Genomic DNA, 23,345 nt, shown 5'->3' with positions numbered 1-23,345 from the left:
AGCTACAGAAACCTCCAGGTAGCATTGTTCTTTTATTGTGATAGAGAAGGTTCAATCATTCTCCCTAGGACACTGAGTTTTAAAATTGGTCATTCTCTTGCAACTTCTTTTCAATTCCATACTGTAATAAAAGCATAAAGTAAAAAGCTGGTGGAAAAGAGGTTGCTCCATGTTTAAGAACATTAGCTGTCTCTCCAGAGGACCACTCACCTGGAGCCAAACAACTGTTTGTAACTCCAGAGAATCTGTCATGCTCTTCTGGCTTCTTTGGGGTACTGCACACACACACACACACACACACACACACACACACACACACACACATGCACACATACACACATGCACACACACAGGCACACACACACATGCATGTGCACACATATACACACACACTCATACACATGCACACACACATGCACACATACACACACACACACTCGTACACATGCACACATGCTAACATACACACACACACACTATATTGTACAGACAGTATCCAGGCAAAACACCTACCTGTAGCATAAAATAAATACAATCTCTAAAAAAAAAAGAAGTTAAATGTCATGCTGGAAAACTAAGTTAATATACTAAGATATAGTAAGCTTATCAAATTGGAATATAAAAATATAACTTTTTTCTTTATTCCTATGATTTTAAGTATAGAATATCCAAAGGAACTGACAAAAATGTATTGAATTTGTAATTAATCAGAGCAAGTAGATTAATATTCTATGGTGAACTTATTCCTTTGCATCATGAAGGAACAAGTGAGATATGAAACAAAAATCACATTTATATTAGAACTTAAAGAAACAAAAAATATGGGCATAAACCTAAAAAACAATTGGATTAATCTGTATGCAGAAGATGCGAAATTCTGATGAAAGCAATCAGTTGACTAAATGAGTACGGACGGTCCATGTCCATTGTTAGGAAACTATCTTATCTAAACTGAATTCTTCCCTAATGAAAGTGGTAGGAGGCTTGTACAACCAACAGTAAAAGGAGACTTTGGATGCTTACCAGTAGACAAGATTCCTACAGCCCTTCCTTAAGGTTCTAAACACAGTTAAACAATAGTGAGAACCAGGAGACTGTTTCTTGTCAGCAGTTAGCCATAGTCCTAGGGTGGCTTTCATAGGTTGCCACTCATGCTTGGATGGGCCTTGCCATGGTATAGGTACTTGGAAACAGGTCCTTGAAGTAACCCCTCCTCACCCATGCTAATGCAAATAAGACTAATACACTCATTAGTTTACTGTGGTCCACTCAGGAAAAATTGATTCTATGCTGTACTGTCTGGATTGAATAGGCAAGTGTTCATGCCTCTACGGGGTGGTAAATAAAAACAGAAAACCTCATGATTCAATATTGTCAAGATATCCATTCTTGTCAATTTGATTTATAGGTTCTGTGAAGTTCATTGCAAGTCTCAGTAAGTTATCTTGTAGATTTCAACAAACTCATTTTATCATTTGCAAGGCTAGGCAAATGCAGAAAATAGATTGCATTGTTCTAAAGGAGAAAAAAGTTGGATTCAGGACAGGGCCTGATGAAATAGTCTTTATGAAAGGCAAAATTCAAGTGATCAAACAAGAAAATGGTGGAAGAAGGGACAGGACAGAGGTATGAAACATATCCATGTGGTGATTTTGTTTGATAAAACATAATAGAAATAATTATTTTACTGAAATTCATTGAAATAAATAATGTGAAATAAAATTAAGTAAAAGCCATAAAATGAGGGAATACTACACTATAGAACACAAGTGGAAAAGAACTTATACAAAACATTTACCTAAACACTGCAAATCAATGATGAAAAAGCAAATAAATCTTCTAAAATCAGGCCAATGTCCTTAACTGAGTCTTCTCACAGAAAGCAGGCAGATGGCAAATATGCTTGTGATAGAATTTCTGTATCATACAATATCAGGGAAATGAAAACAAACTGCTCTACTGTAAGAACTTCTTAAGATGGCCAAGTATGTAGGTCTCAGCGACTGCTCCTAAGCTTTGCTGCATAGCCCCATGCTCCCCAACAGGACGTTAACTGATGGTGTCTCTCAAACTGAAAGCAATCCCGCAACTAAGTGCTTTCATCCACAAGAGTTGCTTTGGTCATGTCTCTTCACAGCAGTGGAAGAGTGACTAAGATAGCCAGGAGATAAATCCACAGAAAAGAGCACTTTATTTGAGAAACTGGCAACAAGGACCTATATAAGGTAGAATGAAAACACATACCCCAAATAATGTCGCCTGATCTCTGCACATGCACCACAGTATGCAAATAATCTACCCCACACACAACACACACACACACACACACACACACACACACACACACACACACACACACACACACACACACGCATGCACACATGCACGCACAGAGAAGGGGAGAGAGGTATGAATAAAAAATGATACATTTATATATATATATCAAACAATGGAGGATTGTGATGATTTCTATATGCTTGGCTCAGATAGTGGCACTATTAGAAAGTGGGGCCCTGTTGGAGTAGGTGTGTCACTCTGGTTGTGTGCTTTAAGACCCTCACCGTAACTGCCTGAAAACAAATATTCTACTAGCAGCCTTCAGATGAAGATGCAGTACTCTCAGCTCCTCCTTCACCATGCCTGCCTGGATGCTCCCATGTTCCCGCCTTGATGATAATGGACTGAACCTCTGAACCTGTAAGCCAGCCCCAATTAAATGTTGTCCTTTATAAGAGTTGCATTGGTCATGGTGTCTGTTCACAGCAGTAGAACCCAAACTAAGACAGTGATGGTACCAAGAAGGATGGTGAGCATGAATGGAAGGAACAGCAAAATAAAATCAATGAGACATCAACAACCTGGAACCCAGAGATTCAAGGAACTTGAGAAACTGTAAGCCAACAGAATACACAAAAGGCCTATCAAAATAAACCATAATTTCTGAAAAGAAGTGATTGAGAGTTTTAATAATCAGCCTGGCCTTAGGGAAAAAATATGTCAACAGGAACCAACTTGCAAATCACTATAGGCCTCCAGTGAGAACACCACAAGGCACATCACGGAGCTGCATATTCGTTGAGCTCATTCACTGACTTCCCCTCCCAGTGAGGACCTTACAGAGTAAGGGCTGCTTTCTCAGGCCAACTCCTTGTGTCACATGGAAGCCCAGTGATTCCACATAATCAGAACTGAGCTACAGGTACCAAAGAGCTTAGTCGTTCTACAATACAAGGAAATTTAAGAGGTGTTTCAGAAGAAATTGATTCAAGTAGTCAATGACATTGGAGGCAATTGCTAACAATGACTTCAATACACATAAGAAGAGAGATGGCGCCCAAGGCAAAGAGAAAATAAGAATCCTGCCCAGACATCACAGTGTGAGGTCCAAATACCAATCCCAGACTGTCAGTCTCTGCACTTCAGTGGATAAGCCATAATGGAACAGAGTCTCCAGTGTACATGGAAATGATGAAAAAGGCGAGAGATTAGTCAATAATTTATTTGAATAAAATATATAAAATAAGACAGTAAAGTGCCACAGAAATACATAAAAGGCTGGCCTATGTTATGGGAAATTTTCCCTATTATTATTATTATTATTATTATTATTATTATTATTATTATTATTATCATTATTATTAATTTGTTTGTGTATGGAGCACCGTGCAAGTATACTTCCTACATGCCAGGTAATGATCATAGACCGTATATATTCTATGTTGAAAAATATGAGAAACACACCTTATATAATATGTCCCCTATTCAAAATTGACAACAAAGAAAGAGACACCGAAGCACACTCTTTAAAGTATATCTAACTCTCCACATATGGAATATTTTATGTTATACATCGTTTTAGCTCTGTATGAACTACCTTCTTAAATACTAATTGATTTAAGAGTGAAAGCAGCTAGGTTAGGTATTATGTAGCAATTTATCCAAAACAGCATGGATAGTATTCGTTGACAGATGGTGAAGGTCAAGCTTTTAAGTCTAGGTCTGGACTAAATAATTATGTGACAGAGAAGAAAAAAGTGGTGAAGTCAGGATATTTAGTTCATTAATGACCAAGTGTCAAATAATTTTATATGGTAGACAATAAATTTTGCAAACATATGCTTGGAAATTACAGTATTTTGGAAGTTCTAATGAAGCCAGATAAACAATGTTGTGAAACGGGTAATCTGAATGATTCATCAAGAACCGACTAGCATATTAAAATGTTCAATTACCATAGAGAATACTCAGGGAATAGCTCAAATAATAATTCCGATTAAGTTTATGATAACAATATGTTTAATATTGATCATACGCCAGGAGTTTTAGTCAACAAACTGGTGACAATTTGGTTAAGACGGCGGCAACCATTTAACTAGCATTTATACATTTTTAGGAATTTTAGAAGAATATTATAAGGAGAAATTTTAAAGAAATTTAAAAGTTGAAAAAATTAAAACTCAAAAATAGATAGATCAATAGGTAGGTAGGAGGGTAGTTAGGTAGATAGGTAGATAGATAGATACATACATACATACATACATACATACATACATACATACATACATTTCTGTGGCTTGGAGAATTCTTAGAAAGTTCTTAGCATACCAATATCATAACCTGTTTTCAGACCAACAGAGCCATATAAAGCTAAATACAATGAGATATAAGCCCTAATTCCAGTACTATGACAATGGAGACATGGGTATCCCTAGGGTTTATGGCCAGACAATCTTGCCCGGATTGTGAAATGGCCAGAACTGGGGAAATTCAGGCACTCAGAAAGAGTCATTACTACAAAAATAGAAGAAAAATTAGTTGAGGTAGACACCCATTGTTGACCTCTCCATTCCACATGCAGCATATGTGCATTCCACATATCCACAGCAGGATATACCATCACACATGTTCAGAAAAACTGAAAAAGCAGATAGTTAATTATGTTGAAGTGACAGGTATTTGTCTAAGGTAATGAGAAAAACTAATATAAACTCCTTTTTCTAACCATAAAGTTAAAAAATGTAAAATGTATGTTCTTCCTAAATTCAATAAGTCATCTGACCCACTAAAAATAACTCTATCACTGGAAAATATCATCCTGAGTGAGCTAACCCAATCACAGAAAGACATACATGGTATGCACTCATTGATAAGTGGCTATTAGCCCAAATGCTTGAATTACCCTAGATGCCTAGAACAAATGAAACTCAAGACGGATGATCAAAATGTGAATGCTTCACTACTTCTTTAAAAGGGGAACAAGAATACCCTTGGCAGGGAAGAGAGAGGAAAAGATTAAAACAGAGACTGAAGGAACACCCATTCAGAGCCTCCCCCACATGTGACCCATATATATACAGCCACCCAATTAGACAAGATGGATGAAGCAAAGAAGTGCAGAAGTGTAGATCGCTCCTGAGAGACACAGCCAGAATACAGCAAATACAGAGGCGAATGTCAGCAGCAAACCACTGAACTGAGAATAGGACCCCGTTGAAGGAATCAGAGAAAGAACTGGAAGAGCTTGAAGGGGCTCGAGACCCCATATGTACAACAATGCCAAGCAACCAGAGCTTCCAGGGACTAAGCCACTACCTAAAGACTATACATGGACTGACCCTGGACTCTGACCTCATAGGGTAGCAATGAATATCCTAGTAAGAGCACCAGTGGAAGGGGAAGCTCTGGGTCCTGCTAAGACTGAACCCCAGTGAACTAGACTGTTGGGGGAGGGCGGCAATGGGGGAGGGTGGGGAGGGAACACCCATAAGGAAGGGGAGGGGGGGGGATGTTTGCCCAGAAACCGGAAAGGGAATAATACTAAATGTATATAAGAAATATTCAAGTTAATAAAAAAAAAAAAGACTATACATGGACTGACCCTGACTCTGACCTCATAGGTAGCAATGAATATCCTAGTAAGAGCACCAGTGGAAGGGGAAGCCCTGGGTCCTGCTAAGACTGAACCCCCAGTGAACTAGACTGTCAGGGGGAGGGCGGCAATGGGGGGAGGGTGGGGAGGGGAACACCCATAAAGAAGGGGGGGAGGGAAGGGGATGTTTGCCCGGAAACCGGGAAAGGGAATAACACTCGAAATGTATATAAGAAATACTCAAGTTAATAAAAAAAAATAACTCTATCTTTATTATGTCACCTAGACTGAGCTGTAGTTCCCGTGATGAAAATTTGCCTAGCATGCACGTGGCCCTAGGTTCAGTTACTAGTACTTAAAGATTTTTATGTCAACCAATAATGAACGCTTCTATTCTGTCTGCCTTAGACAAATACATTTATAGAGAAATAACAACACAGGAGTTGAATGTTAAATTTTTGATCCTACCTTCAGAGACATTCAGTTGATAATTCAATTGATAATGCATGCAAGCTTACAGCACAAGCGTTGAAGAGATTTACTCTTTGGAACACTGAATGGTCACCTAATTAGAACTCAGGTCCTCTGGATGTTCAGTGTGTCTGCAACTATAAAATTTAGTTTATTCCAGCTTAAGGGGAGTAGTCCCCAAGGCCTGACACTATTTCTGAGGCTATGGAGTGCTCCTGAGTGCTTTGTGAAACACCCAACAAGCAGCTGAGAGTCAGATGCAGATATTTACACCCAACCAATGGACAGAAGCTGCTGACCCTCTGGTTGAATTAGGGAAAAACTGGAAAAAGCTGAGGAGGAGGAGAATCCTGTAGGAGAACCCGCAGTCTCAATTAACCTGGACCCCTGAGATCTCTCCTACACTGCTTCTCCGAAACAGGCAGCATATGCCAGCTGATATGAGGCCCCCAACACATTAACAGCAGAAGACTACTTTGTCTGGCCTCAGTGAGAGAAGAGGCCTCTAACCCTGAGACTTGAGGCCCCAGGGAGTCGGGAGGTCTGTTGGGGTTGGGGGTGGGGACATCCTAGTGGAGATGGGAGTGTAGGAGGGGGAGGGAGAAGGTATGGGATTTGGAACAGTCAGAGGGAGGGGGATAAAATTTGGAGTGTAAATAAAAGGATTAAATAAAATTAAAAAATAAAAATAAAATGAACATTTTTTAAATTTAGACATTTTTGATGTGTCTTAAGTTACATATACTTCATGTTTAAGTTAAGGTACACTGTAGTTTTACATGTTGTGACATTAAAACTGTGCATGACAAATTCTTAGGGGATGATAAATCACAGCATGTACCTTCTGCACAGGTAAGACAGATGTTGATATTTTTCTGATCTGGTCATCCATTGAGTTGCTTTGGGAAGTGATTGTTCGTGTCTACTTAATGAAAGTGTAGATGTATTTGTATTCAATCCTTCTGTTCTGTGATGATTCTGTTGGCCCCCATTAATGATCGTTCACCTCATTTACCATAACGACTGTCTTTAAATAACAGATTACCTTTTGCGGACTTCACAAAAGAACAAGGTTTGTAAAAGAAGACAATCTGGGTTGTGCTGTGCATTCCTTCTAACTACGAATCATTTCCTAAGTCCTTTTGGCCTCTTTCCTTGTGAGACAGCACTGGGATTTTGTTGTTAGTGCCTCTTACACTTTCTGCTGCTGTGCTGGGCGTGTACTTGAGTATGTTTCTGTTGTAGTAGGAAATCTCTAAGGAGAAGAACAAGACAACTTATTTGTTGCTGCTGTTCTCACCGTTGTTTGGAAAAGGGCAGCTTGCCAAACCCCAGCTGATCGGTTTTGTTTGTTTTAGAGGTCATTCCCAAGTTATTTTTTTTTCCTTTGTAGAATTTCATTTTAGGGAATTTATAATGAAGTTTTGTAATAGGTCTTGTCAACACTGCATTTACGAAGTAACACACTTTTTAAATAAATTAACTTCTTGGTTATAGGAGTACACAATATACATTCGGAATGCCCTACTTTAAAATATTTCAATGAATAAATTATTTCATTTAAAATAATTACATATTAATAAAATCCAACAGCCTTGCAAATGCTATTCAGGTATATGAGATAGGACTCTTATTATATCTTTATATTTGTATTATATTAATTCTTTCTTTCTAATATTTATTTCAATTTTGGTCTTATTATTTCTTAAATAATTCACCATCATTTATTCTTAGGACACATTTTATGTATGATTTTCCCCCTCAGACAGTCTCCAGACAATCTCAGAACTCCCTACTACATTCTTAATTTTTATTTCAAAAAGCATGTCACAATAGCTCTCTTCACAACCTCCATTTTTGTAGCTTCCTTATCCCTTTTCCCTATTTCTAGCTTTACTGTTTATCATAGCGTGATTCATAATTACACTAAGACTCCCTATAAGAGTGTAGCTTTTTGGGTTATTATATTTCTATATTTATGATGAGACCAAAGTATCTGGTTTAAGGGGATTTATAGTGTTTCCTAATCTTATTTGCCCATATTAAGCAGATGTCCAAAGATATATTCCTGGTTATTCTAATTTGTTTTGGTTAGTCTTCATTTTTCATCAGTTTAGTAGGTCAGTTCAAGCTACGTGAGGTTTTCATGAATCTCAGAGAGGTACTCAGATCTTTTCCTCTTGTGATGGGTGCTAATAAAGATGGCAGCTTAAGTCCAGAATCTCTACCTGAAGAAGAGGAAAGGAATTGAGTTCAGAAGGTAAGCTTGGGGCATGTTATTCTCAGGAAGGTCAAGGGAGTGGATGAGTGACTCTGGTTCTAGTGCCTCAGCCAGTGAGGCATATTCACACAGTGTGATGCTTTTCAGCTATTAAGGAAAAATAGATTATGACAGTAGTAGGTAAATGAACAGGGCTGATAACAATCATTCCAAGTAAGGTAACCCAGACCCAGAAAGACAAACATAGAATGCTTTCTCTCATCTATGACTATTGACTTTGAATCTTCAAATATGTGGGTTTCATTTGGTGCATCTATAGAGGTCATTAATTGCTATTTGGCATTAGGGTAGGCTTTCTAGAGAAGGGAGAAGCAACATATTGTTATCAGGATTAAGAATGAATAATGGTACAGAAAAGTTAAATGGGAGTGAAGTGCAAGGTAACAGAGAAAATAGAAGAAGCAATAATAACACTAAAAGCCGTTTAAAAATCACATGAAATACTGCTATTAACAAATTATGTGCATAAAATCATAAAATGAATTTGTCCTATAATAGGGCAACACCAGAAAGTAACAAAGAAGCAATCAAACAAAAATAATGCTAAGAAAGGAATAAGGTATTTTCCTAAAATATTAGTCAGCACAAATTGGTCTTGATGACTTTTTTAAAGGGCACAAAATCCAGAGGGTGAAAAGAGCAAGGTAATTTGAATAAGATCAAAGCACATATTACAACACTTTCCAGGGACAAGAAAAATTTTAAATGACAGAAGAAAAACTTCTCCCTTTGTTAGTGATTTTAAGTGTGTGGGTGTTTATTTTGCTATTTTGCAAAATTTCTACTGTAATTTATAGATCTTGTGTAAACATTATTTCCTTAATGCATTTACAAATCTGAAAGTGCTATACCCAAGGATCCTCTTTTCTTTTTTCCCCCATCTTTATTAAATTGGGTATTTCTTTTTTTTTTTCCCCCGGAGCTGAGGACCGAACCCAGGGCCTTCCGCTTGCTAGGCAAGCGCTCTACCACTGAGCTAAATCCCCAACCCCAAGTTGGGTATTTCTTATTTATATTTCAAATGTTATTCCCTTTCCCGATTTCCTGGGCAACATTCCCCTAACCCCTCCTCCTACCCTTCTATATGGGTGTTCTCCTCCCCCTCCTCCCCCCATTACCGCCCTCCCCCTAATCCCATTCACTGGGGGTTCAGTCTTGGCAGGACCAAGGGCTTCCCCTTCCACTGGTGCTCTTACTAGGCTATTTATTGCTACCTATGAGGTTGGAGCCCAGGGTCGGTCCATGTACAGTCTTTGGGGAGAAAGTAACTCTAGTTTCTATTATTTGAGTCAATGTAATACCCCTTGGTTTTCTTGAATGAATGGATGAACAAATGAACAGTCTTGATCTGAACAAGACCAGTGAGAATGCTCAAATATTATTTTTGAATTTGAAGTAGAATATTGGAGTAGTTAGAAAGACTAAAATTAAAAATATTCACAAGTATAATTACAAATTCTGTAAAAACCAATGTGAATTGGTATATGAAATACTATGAAAGAGTGATTTCCTATGAAAGTGTATGCAAGAGGTACTCAGCACATACATCTGTGTGTCAATAACAGCTGTGCCCAAAACTGACTTTAAGACATGGCTTGTCAACATTAAAACTGCCCTTATCATACAGTATACTACCAAGGCATATTTTCTTCAGATCCTCCTGAAGCATCTATCTGTACACTATGAAAAGTGTGCTTCTGTGGGGTCTACTTGCTTCCAGATACAGAGAATATGATGCTTCTATTGCCAGTTGGCAGAAGTTACACAGAGAATTCAGTAGACTGGGGAGGAAACTGTGCTTTATGCTCCTCTATTACAATTTACAAGGCTGGGGAATGGGAACAAGCATACTGCCTACCATCTGGTGAGTGGAGGAAATAACACAAACATTTTAGCAAACTATTCAACCGAAACAACAACGACGACAAGAACAACAACAACAACAACAACAACAACAACAACAACAGCAACCACAACAACAAATGGACGAATTGTTCATTTTCAACAACAGGAGTAGAAATGGAAAGAAGTGATATGCACAGTAATCTAGCACAGACTGGTAAATACCACATGACATCACCCTCAGGTGTGTCTGTAAAGAAGTATGGGGAAAGGCTGAGTGATGGGTTCATTGGTACTACCTCATAGTTTCATATTGGAGTTGTGAGAAACGCTACTCTTTTACGGCATAATAGAAAGGCTAGAGATAACAAAGTAAGGTACATTCCAAATAAGCTATTATAATGAATTCTGTATATTTTCACTATAAAGAAATGATGTTTGGAGGAGCTATGAAACCCTATTTAAGTGTTATATATAATATGAATTTAATGAAGCATCAAATTATTCTTCTGACTTTATGTTCTATGTGCCATTTAAAATTAATTTTCATTTCTACACACTGAGAAACAAGTAAAATTTATGTGTAAGTTATGGAAATGCTATTATATCCATCTCGGGAATAAACAATTAAATCTGAAAATTTTGAAAATTGAGAGTAGTAAATCATGGAGAATATTTTATTTCCTTGAATTAAACAGTCCTGGAAAGGAATCCTATGCCAGTGAGCTCTTCAACTTTCTAAACTGACTTGCAACAATTTTACAGAGGTAGCAAGACATCACCATTCCATGGGACACCAGTGCCAGTTGGTTTCCCTGAAGTGAGTGTGCATCTCTCACAAATATTCCTATCTGACCATAAAGCACTATAGGAGACAGGTAGTGGCAATCCTGTCCAAAAGTTTCTCAACTTACCCATTTCTGTAACAATGAAATGTATTATAAACAAGTAGGCTGAAATAATAACCAGTCATGACAGACTGTTGGACATAAAACCTCATAGCGACTAAAGTTAATTGCTGAAGAGCTGCACACGATCAACCCAGTACGATTTCCAGCATGGATGAAGGTGTTTCTCCTGAGACTCCACCAGTATTTGTGGAGCCCTGCAGTTGATGGTGGCGGGGGCAGAGGGTGGCACTATTCTTTAAAGGTATGGCCTCAGAAATGGTGTTTATGTCCCAGTGAAAGGTCCCCCACTCATATAAACCAGACTGGTTATTGGATTCATTAGGTGACATAAAAGAAAAGAAAAGGAAGAAAGGAAGGAAGGAAGGAAGAAAGGAAAGAAGGAAAGAAGAAAGGAAGAAGGGAAGAAGGAAAGAAGAAAGGAAGGAATGAAGGAAGGATGGAAGAAGGAAGGAAGGAAGGGAGGGAGGGAGGAAGGGAGGGAGGGAGGAAGGGAGGAAGGAGGGAGGGAAGGGAGGGAGGGGGGGGAGGGGAGGGGGGGGGGGGAGAAGGGAGGGAGGGAGGAGGGGGGGAAGGAGGGAGGGGGGGAGGAAAGGAGGGGGGGAGGAGGGAGGGAAGGGAGGAGGGAGGGAGGGAGGGGAAAAAAGGAAAAAAAAGAGAAGGGAGAGGAGGGGGAAGGGGGGGGAGGGGGGAGGGAGGGGGGGGAGGGGGGAGGGGGGGGGGGGGGGGGGGGGGGGGGGGGGGGGGGGGGGGGGGGGGGGGGGGGGGGGGGGGGGGGGGGGAGGGAAGGGGGGGGGGGGGGGGGGGGGGGGGGGGGGGGGGGGGGGGGGGGGGGGGGGGGGGAGGGGGGGGGGGGGGGGGGGGGGGGGGGGGGGGGAGGGAGGAAGGGAGGGAGGGAGGAAGGGAGGGAGGGAGGAAGGGAAGGGAGGGAGGAAGGAAGGAAGGGAGGGAGGAAGGAGAAGGAGGGAGGGAGGGAGGAGGAGGAAGGGAGGGGGGAGGGAGGGAGGGAGGAGGGGAGGAAGGAGGAGGGAGGAGGAAGGAGGGAGGAGGAGGAGGGAGGAAGGAGAAGGAGGAAGGGAGGAGGAAGGAGGAGGAAGGAAGGAGGAGGAGGAAGGAAGGAAGGAAGGAAGGAAGACACATTAAGTTGGAAGAGGGATATGCTGAGAATTTCTATTGTTATTTGGAGAGGAATGTGATGGAGATACACGGAAGACACATGGCATCCACGTTTTTCATTTTCATATAAGTTTTAAATAAAAATTCCTTAAATTGAGTAAACAATTAACTCTCTGTTTCATGTGCAGGTAAATATTTTCCTAACATTAAAGTAAGCATTTAATGCCATTGGTACCCTGTAGAATATATAACCAGTAGAAGTCACTTCGATAAATTATATTCCACAATAACTTTGCTTTCCTTATTAAAAGAAACTGTCTATGTAAGAGAGTGCTATGAAGTGTAGCTTCAGGTCATGCTTCCTAAATATCGACACTGCTTAGGAAGCAGTTGTGGAAAGATGCAACTTATGATTAATATTTGGAAGAAGAGGTTGTGGTGATTACTCACTGATTAGCTGATAGTATAAACAACATTCTACATAGTGGCCCCTATATCAAAACCTGGAACAGGCAAAAACTGCATGTGCACAAAGTTGCAATATGTCACATGGTTATTGAAGACTTTCCCTAAATCCTATTTTGATTCTCCACTTTAGGTCTTCCTGTCAATGTTAAACACTCTTGTGGGTGGTCTATTTGTAGCCCTGCATAGCTTACCTTACACTTGAAGAGCCCTCTAAAATAAGTTGTATCCTATCATAAAATTGAATCTCTACCATCCTTTATATGTGGCATTTTATTGTCTTTTTGAAAGCAAGGGTTTTGAAGGGATATTAATTCATTCATTAAAATTACTTCAGTTATCAGCAAGCGTGTGCCACAAAACTGTTCTTTTGAGACAGCTTTATCAGGCATTGGTAGCTATAATATGAATGCCCCTGGGTTTGGTTCTCAGCCCCCACATAGTAGCTGACAACTATTGCTAATTTCAGTTCTAGGGAATCTAGCACCCATAGCAGGACTCTTAGGACATAAGACAGGAGTCCTGTGCACATGCATGTATGCAGATAAAAGAAATACACATGTAAAAAAAAACTTCAGAAAAACAACTTCTTGAAATGTTAAGTCTCACTCACCATCAGCAAAGTATGGCATAATGTGTCATTGAATGACAATTATGAAGACAGAGACTTATAATAAAAAACGATAAAATATGATAAAAGTGAGAAAAGAGAAAAATCGACACAATGCAATATTATTTACCAAAATTATTATTTAAGAAATTCAATGTATACATACAGAGTCTAGAGCTACTTAGTCTCAGTGATGCATGTGAATTTGTGGGCACAATTAGATCCTTTGACATGGTCACCTGTAAAGGGCATAAAAATGGAAGGAAGTCTAGAAATAATGATAAACACATAACAAAAAATGTGAAGTCAATATAAAAAATGTTCAATGAGCATGATTTCCTCAAATTGTGACACTAGAATTAAAAAAAGCACATACTTAAAAGTTAAAACCTTCAAAATTGTCTTCCACAACAGTACCAATCATATGGAATTTAAACTGATTTCTTGACCTGTTACATCTGAATTCTCTAGAGAACTCACATTATACATGATGTGTATTGTATAGATGTGATCGCTTCTTTTTTTATTGGATTATCTTATTTACTTTTCAAATGTTATCCCCTTTCCTGGCTTCCTGTCCATAAACCCCTTACCCCATCCTCCCTTTCCCTTCTTCTGTAAGGGTATTCCCCCAACCCCTGGCCCCCCTTCCCTCCTCCCTGCCCTGACATTCCCTTATACTGGAGAATCAAGCCTTGGTAGGACCAAGGGCTTTTCTTCCCATTGGTGCCCAACAAGACCATCCTCTACTACATAGCAGCTGGAACCATGGGTCTGTCCACGTGCACTCTTTGGATGATGGTTTAGAGTTGTGCTTGCTTTCATCTCCTCCTCCTCTTCCTCCTCCTCCTCTTCCTCCTCCTCCTCCTCCTCCTCCTCCTCCTCCTCCTCCTCCTCCTCCTCCCCCCACCTCCCCTCCTCCTCCTCCCCTCCTACCCCCTCCTTCTGCTCCCTCTTCTTTGTTCTTTTCCTCTGATATGAAAATGGCATTTTACTAAAAGTGTACATCCCTCATTGCATAGAAGTTGACACTGTATCTCATTTGTAAAAGTAAATTAGACATTTAATATCCTTTTAAACTAAAGCCTCTCTAAACTGGGTGATTTAATTAACAGATAATTAAATACCAAATATGAGAACTTTGGGGACTTACACATAGAAGCTTTATTGGGATGAAAAGACATTTACACGTTCCACAAAGATTCTTCTCTGGCTGGATGAAACTGGGAATTGCAAGCAAAGCAAAGCAAGAGGCATTTGATAACAAGCTGTTCATTAAAGCAATTGCTTTCCTGAGCTTAAAAAAATGTCAAAACCTCTTCTGCTCACACAGCCAGAGAGAAATAATTACAGAGCAAAAAGAATGTTGCTTGCATTTGTAAGAAAGGCCAAATGTTACTATAAATAAAATTCTAAATGGTGGGTAGAAAAATGTATATTTACAACCATTTTTATTTCAGACCATTTTATTTTCAGAATTTTTCATTATTAATTGCTCTTTATTCACCCTCTCTTAGACTCTTTCTTATTTTTCTCCTCCATTGTGAATATCCTTCTATAAATATATGGTCTTTTATCTCAGTGAATAGTATGGAATATTTATATGTATATGGTTTCCAAAGGAGAAACAAGTTCAGGAGAAAACAATAAGACAAGAAATAATATTGAGGTTGTGACTATAAATAAATTATAAATAAATTTGTTACTTATATTTTAATATAGTGAACAAAAACTCTTCCCTATTAACATTATGAGCCTTCCATAATCTTGCAGTAGATATGGAGAAATAAAGATCCTAAATATTTAGGAGTTTGTCCAATATTTTATAATAAATACAATATCAAAATATTATCTATACCCATTTTCATAATAAATTATGAAAGCTAATTGGATAGTCACAGATTTACATCTCTCAGGTCTAAAATTTGCCAAGCTACTGCTTGGTTAGGAAAGGACACTCTGGAGTTGAAATTTGACTTTGCTACACATTAGACATGGCTTTGGCTATCTTTCTAGGCTTCTTATTTCAAGTTGACATGAAGATGAATGTCATCATGTGTGTAGCCCATATGACTGCTGCAAATATTAAATAAGTCCATTGATTTTATTTACTTTCTTTTATTTGGATTATAATATAATTATTATGTTGTCTTTCCATTCTTCCCTCTAAACACTCCTATATAACCCCTGTGGGTATCTTTCAAATCTGTGCCCTCCTTTTTCATTAATTGGAGTTGCATGCATATATCTATAGAGATACACATTTCTAAATGTAACTGGCTCAGTCTCTGTAATGTTACTCATATTTATGTTTCGAGGGCTGGCCATGGTTTTGTGGTTTTTGAATAAACAGTGGGCATGCTTTCCCTTGGGGGAGACTATTTCTCCCACTCTCTGCAGTCCTTAGTTGCTCATATTTTTTCCTGTAGGGTAAGACCTCATCAGCTCCTCCCATCCACTCTGACATGACTACTGGTGTTCAACTTAAGATATTTTATTTTAAACAAGCAAAAAGCTCTAAATTTATTTTATTACTTTTTACTGCATTAATTAATTCATGACCCATAGGCTAAATGCTAATACACACTCTGGGTATAATCCCCGCAGTTAAGAAGCATGTGTGTCCCGATTCTAATGAGAATATGATTGTTTAGTGAATTTAATATTTAGATTCAATCTTTCTTTTTATCATGTCTCTTGCTCAACAGTTACCTTTGATAGTACCTAGAGCATGACTAAGAATCTCTTCTTTCTCATGGTCATTTAGCTCCATCTTTTATAAAACTAGTGCTGGGGTTTCTCACACTCCAAATATTACATTATCTTTTATAGATCTGCCTACAAAAGTTTTACCTTAGTATTGTATTTTACATTTAATACAATGGTTTCTTTTCATCTCACTCCAATACTCCTCAATATCTGTTCTTTTTAAGAAGTAAGAGCAAAGTGTGGGTGCTTCAGTACTACTCATAAGGGGGAAGAAAATAATCACTGGAAAAGTACAGAATACCCAAGATACAGTCCACAGAACTCAAAAAGGTCTAAAAGCTGAAGGGCTCAAATGAGGATGTCTCAGTCCCACTTGGGAGGGAGAAGAAAGCAACCACAGGGGGGAGGGAGGGAGGAACCAGGGAGGGAAAGGGCATGGGGGTGGACAGAGAGGGAACCATGATCTGGTATTGGGTGGGGGAAAAGGACTCAAGCCCTGAGGGCCAGCAGAAAGAATGAAAACAGGCAACCTCAGGAAGGAGATTGTGAGAACCCTCCAGAATATACCAGAAACCTGGGAAGTGAGAGACTCTCAGGACCCTAGATGAAATGCCCTACAGTGGGGAGAGGGAACTTATTGAATCTACCTCCAGCAGAAAGACAGTGCATCAAGTGAGGGATGCAGTTGCTATCACGCAGTCAAAACTCCGACCCATAATTCTTCCTGTCTGAAAGAAATGCAGGGATGGAAAAGAAGATCCAGTGATAGGCCCAAAGTGGGAACCAGCTCAAGGGGAGAGGCCTTAAGACCTGACACCATTACTGAGGCTGTGGGGTATTTACAAAAAGGGACCTATCATGACTGCCCTCTGAAAGACCCAACAAGCAGGTGAAAAAGTCAGATGCAGAAATGTGCACCCAACTAATGAAAAGAAGCTTCTGACCCCTCTGGTTGAATTAGGGAAAATCTGGAGGAAGCTGAGGAAGAGGGCAACCTTGTAGGAGGACCAGCAAGCTCAATTAACCTGGATCCCTGAGATCTCTCAGACACTGGATCACCAACCAGGCAGCATACACCCGTGAGATGAGGTCTCCAACAAACAATATACAGCAGAGGACTCCTGGGTCTGGATTCAGTCAGAGAAGATGCACCTAACCCTCAAGAGAATGGAGGTCCCAGGAAGTATAGAGGCCAGATGGGGTGGTAGGGTGGGGACATCCTTGTGGAGACAGGGGTGGGGTGCATGGAGGAGGCATGGGATGTGAAGTAGTCGGAGGGTGAAGAGAATAAAATCTGAAGTGTAAAAATAAATAAATAAAAAAGAAAATAAACCAAAAAAAATCCATTATAATTTTCTACCTTATTATTTTGTCAAATACCCTGTTTGTTTCCATTACACACACACACACACACACACACACACACATACACACAAACACACACACATTTATATTTCTGCTACTGAGTGTCCCTTGAATGTTCAATATGGTTCTGAGAATTGTTTTCATTTTAAAAGGACAATATTTCACATTTTACCATATAACCTTTTCCAATAAATAGCTATGAAGCCTGAAAGAATTCTATCCTAGTTAATGACCACTCCAGATTCAAGTAATCATCTTCTGAAAGGTCAACCAAAATGTAGATGTGGTCCTTTACTTACTGAAAGCAAAATCATGGTACTTGAGTTTCAGGCCTATGAACATGACACAATTTGCTCCCAGATGAAATTATTCCTGATGACCTCCAGGAGGTGGAGCATAATTCTGAAGGCACTGAGCCCAACAACTGGTCTCAGTGAATGAAACCAGCCACTGTCTGGGCAAAGATATAGAAATACTATTTGAAGAAAACGAGACAAAATGAGCAGCAGCCAGGAAGTCTCGGTACATTCACATGCATTCACCTTCTCTTGGAGGTAGAAAAGTGAACAAAGGCAGGACAATTAAAAAATTTGGAAAAACTTGAAAGAATGGATGTTCAACCCAAACATATTCAAGGGATATACACACATTAGAGAAATATTAAATAACATGACCATGACAAATGTTGGAAAGGAACACAAGGAAAAAGGTGCCTTCTAACAATTATTTATCATCTTTTAATCTTTGTTTACATGAGTGTAGGGGTGAGAAAATTTCTTTTCCCTTTGAAATAAGTGTCGGAAAGCCAATGAATAATAATAAATTTGCTACACATGTATGCATGTGTATGTGCATATACATATACATCATGTACATCATATATACCGCATACATGCATGTATAATATACTTGTGAACAGTTTTTTCAGTTTTCTCTTTTATATGGTAGACTATATATATGAATATGAAATTATTGGATATTGCTGAATTTCTCATCTGTTTACATTTTTGTTCTCTTTACTTTTATGTCAACTGCTCCTTTTATATTACATACAGACAAGCCTGAATCAGGATTTTCTTTATTAATAATTGATGTACAAGGACATGGCTCTTTTGAGGAAATGCCAATCCTGGGTAAATAGTTCTCAGAGTTCTAAAAATGCAGGATGAGCAGGTGAGTAGTCAGCATTCTTCCACAGTCCCTCCAGATTTTGCCTCTGGGCTCCTACCTTGAGTATCTGCCCTAGGTTCCCTCAAATGATGGAGTGTAACCTGTAAGGTAAATATGCCTTTCTTTATTTTCCTTCCTAAGAATCCTGGCACAAACTAGTAGCGTATAGATGGGTACACACACATACACACACACACACACACACACACACGCACACACACACACACACACACACACACACACACACACACAACTTATGTAATACACTTCATGCTTTTTCCATGAGCTTGGCTTGCCACTTTGGTTCCACACCTAATGGCGTTCTTAGTAATTCATAGTAGTTTCATTAGGAAGGGTGTATCTATACACACAAAGGCTCCAATTCACAGCAAATTGCATGTGATAAGTATAAATTATTACTTTGTCTCTTGTCATTCCAAATTTATCCTTAGTAAGAAACTAAGTAGTACCTCTTAACCACTTAATTTAAGAATATATTAATTTGGTGAGAAAAATGTATTCTTCAGGCAATCTCTCTTTCAAATAACTATAATCTGTTGAAACATCCACATAGCAATAAGTGGATATTTAAATTATAGTCCAAGTGAATCAAGGACCTCCATATAAAACCAGATACACTGATTCTAATAGAAGAGAAAGTGGGGAAGAGCGTCAAACATATCAGCACACATTTGTTTAAGAAAATTTCCTAAACAGAATGCCAATGGCTTATGCTAAGATCAAGAATTGACAAATGGGACATCATAACATTGAAAAGCTTCTGTAAGGCAAAGGACACTGTCATTAGGACAAGACAGCAACCAACAGACTGGGGAAAGATCTTTATCAATTCTATATCCAATAGAGGGCTGATATCCAAAGTATACAAAGAACTCAAGAAGGTAGACTCCAGAGAACCAAATAACCCTATTAAAATGGGGCACAAAGCTAAACAAAGAATTCTCGACTGAGGAATCTTAAATGGCTAAGAAGCACTTAAAGAAATGTTCAACATCCTTAGACATCAGTGAGACGCATGTCAAAATGACCCTGAGTTGTGACCTTACACCAATCATAATGGCTAAGATGAAAAAGGCAGGTGACAAGAGATGTGGCAAGGATGTGGACTCCTCCATGCCTGGTGGGACTGCAAGCTGGGAAAACCACTTTAGAAGTCAATATGGTGGTTCGTCTGAAAATTGGAAATAGTTCTACCTGAAGACCCAGATGTACCACTAATGGTTATGTACACAAAAGATGCTTTAACCTATAAAAAGGGCACATGCTCCACTATGTTCATAGCAGCCTTATTTATAATAACCAGAAGCTGGAAACAACCCAGATGCCCCTCAAAGAAAGAATGGATACAGAAAATGTGGTACATCTACACAGTGGAGTACTACTCATCTATTTAAAACAAGGACTTCATGAAATTTGCAGGCATATGGAAAGAACTAGAAAATTGTCCTAAGTGATGTAACCCAGTCACAAAAGAACACACATAGTATGTACTCACTGAAAAGTGGATATTAACCTATAAGCTCACAATACCCATGATAGAACACATAAACCATACAGAGTTTAAGAAGAAGGAAGACCAAAATTTGGATGCTTCAATCCTACATAGAAGGGGGAACAAAACTAATCACAAGAAGTATAGAGAGGGAGAGAACTTTGAGGGAGAAAGGAGGGGGAGGGAAAGAAAATGGACAAGATCAGGTTTTGGAAAGGACAGGAGAGAAGTACAGAGGATCACACAATCAAATAGAAATATGTAGCAGAAGGTAATGGCAACTGGGGGCATCCACTAGAAAATCTCAGAGGCCAGAGAAGCAAGAGGCTTCAAGGACATAATGGGGATGACTTAGCCGAAATATCCAACAAAGGGAAGATAGAACCCGGGGAGACTACCTCCAGTGAAGAGGTACAGAGCCCCACCCCCCCAGCTGAGTGATGGGACCACCCACCCATCTTAAAATCTTTAACACAGAATTGTTCCTGTCCAAAGGTAAGACAGGGACAAAACAATGAAACAGAGACCGAAGGAAAGACCATCTAGAGACTGCCTTACCTATGGATCCATTCTATCTGCAGACACCAAACCCCCACACTATTGCTGATCCAAGAAGCACTTGCTGACAGGAGCCTGGTAGTGCTGTTAGCAGTTATAAACTAGGAGGTTATAACTGCACCTGACCAATACAGATGCAGATGCTCATAGCCAACTATCAGACCGAGCCTGGGGACCCCGTGGAAGAGCTAGGGGAAGGACTGAAGGAGCTGAAGGGGATTGGAACCCTATAGTAAGAACAAAATCAACTTACTGGAACACCCGGAGTTCCCAGAGACTAAGCCACCAACCAAAGTGTATACAGGAAGGGAGCTATGGCTCCAGATACATATGTAGCAGAGGATGACCTTATTTGATCTCAATGGGAGCAGAGGTCCTTGGTCCTGTGGAGGTTTGATGCCCCAGCCTAGGGTAATGCTAACGCAGGTTACCATTGTGGAATGGTAACCAAGAAGGGGGATATCATTTGAAATAGACAGGAATAAAATAACTAATAAATTTTTTTGGACATTTTAGTATGCACAAAACAACCTGCTTTTTAAAAATTAACACATTTAAATCAAAGGATAATTGTAAACATCAAGGCCAATATCAGAAGTAAATCATTTCAAAGACTACAAAATAGAAAGGAATTGGGAAAAGAAATTATTACCAAGGAAGAGAAATTGTTGAGGGAGGTCTAATAGGTAAGTAATAGACAGTAGGATAAAGGGAGTTCACAGTTAATTTCTTACTTTATCTGTATTTTACATTCTTAACTTCAAATTTAATTCTTTTACTTTAAACATTTAAATTTAATTGAGTAATAAAATTATAGGAAAGGACAGCAGGGACACAAAAGTCATAAAAGGACAAGACACAGGCATAAGTTATTCAGGACAAAAATCCATATAGGGGTTTTTCATCAAATGAAAAGACAATGGAAAATTGAATGGACATTAAACGTTATAACAAAGACACATCACCAAAGGTAATTGCTATGTGAAATTGTGCAAATGTTGAAACCTCCTCAAGGAGTTCAAGCTTTTAACTCTCTTTTCTATCATTATGTACCATTTGGGAAGAAATTACCTCCAAATTGTAAGGATGAACAGACAATGCTTTCATTGGCAAAAGTAGTGCAAACATTCTGACTACAAAAATCAATATACTGCTTCCAACAACCATTTTAAGTACCTATCTAAAATGAATTGTCACACTTGCTTCGCTTGGTCCCTCTGCTCAGCGCTTTGTCTTGCACAGATGAATGAGGAGAGGGAAACATAGCCACTGAGTGCCATTGCTTTAAACTTCGCACCACAATTCCCATAAGCCAGTTCGGCTACCAATAATCCTACTATACTACTTTTGTAGATTAAGTCCACACTCTAGGCGAACTAATCCTTACAGCCTGATCTTGTACTTTTGACTTTGTGCTAATTAAACTATTTCTTTTCTTAATTCAGAAAACACAAACAGACAGACAAACAAGCAAATAAACCACAATCAAGGCAGAGCGCCCTTCAGTTACTCCGGCACCATCACTTACTACAACCAGTAGGCTATAGAGGTTACAGCATTCTGCAAACATGAGTCTCAGTATGGGCCACCTCACCCAGTCTTATCTGCTCATTCAGTCCCTTAATAAACTTGTACTCTCTTAAATGATCATGTTTCTTCTCTATCACATGCAAAATATTTACAACAAGCATTTTATCTCTTTATGAAAAACAGTAATAGGTAAATCTGTTTTATCTCCATATGCCTCCTCCAATTTCTGATTTCTGCCACCCACCATTTATTTTTTAATAGCAAATATACATTTTATATCATACAATGTGATTTTTCAATCCTATACATTGTACATAAAACTATATGGAATATTTGGCATGACTACCACCTCAAAAGCATATTTCTGTGCTGTGTATACTCCAAGTCATTATTTTAAAATATGTAATGAAAATGCGTTAACCGTAATCAACTCAATTCTATCCTCGAACATTAAGAACATTAGACATTGTTACTCCAACGCAGTTATAGTATTGAATATTGAAACTATAAACAAACTAAACAAAACCTTCTTTTTTTCTCTCTATGGGAATCAATTTTCTTCTCTCATCTATTCTAGTCTTTTTTTTACATTCTCTTATGTTCTATTCTCATTTACATGCATGAATCGACATTTTAGATCCCATACATGACTGAGATCATGTAATATTTGCCTTCCCATGTACAGGTTAAAACGACGTTACCCAGTTTAGCATATCACAAATGAGAGGACTGCACTGTGTCTTATGGCAGTGTATTATGCCATGTATATATATATATATATATATATATATGTGTATATATATATATATAGAGAGAGAGAGAGAGGTAGATATAGATATATCACATTTTAATCAACCCATCCATTGACAACCACAAGTTGAATCCATGTTTTAGTCATTTTTAATAATGGTGTCTCTAATATCATGATTTCCTGTAGG

Source organism: Rattus rattus, chromosome 13, assembly GCF_011064425.1.
Source record: "Rattus rattus isolate New Zealand chromosome 13, Rrattus_CSIRO_v1, whole genome shotgun sequence".
In the NCBI taxonomy this organism is placed as follows: Eukaryota; Metazoa; Chordata; class Mammalia; order Rodentia; family Muridae; genus Rattus; species Rattus rattus.
This window is presented reverse-complemented; position numbering follows the sequence as displayed.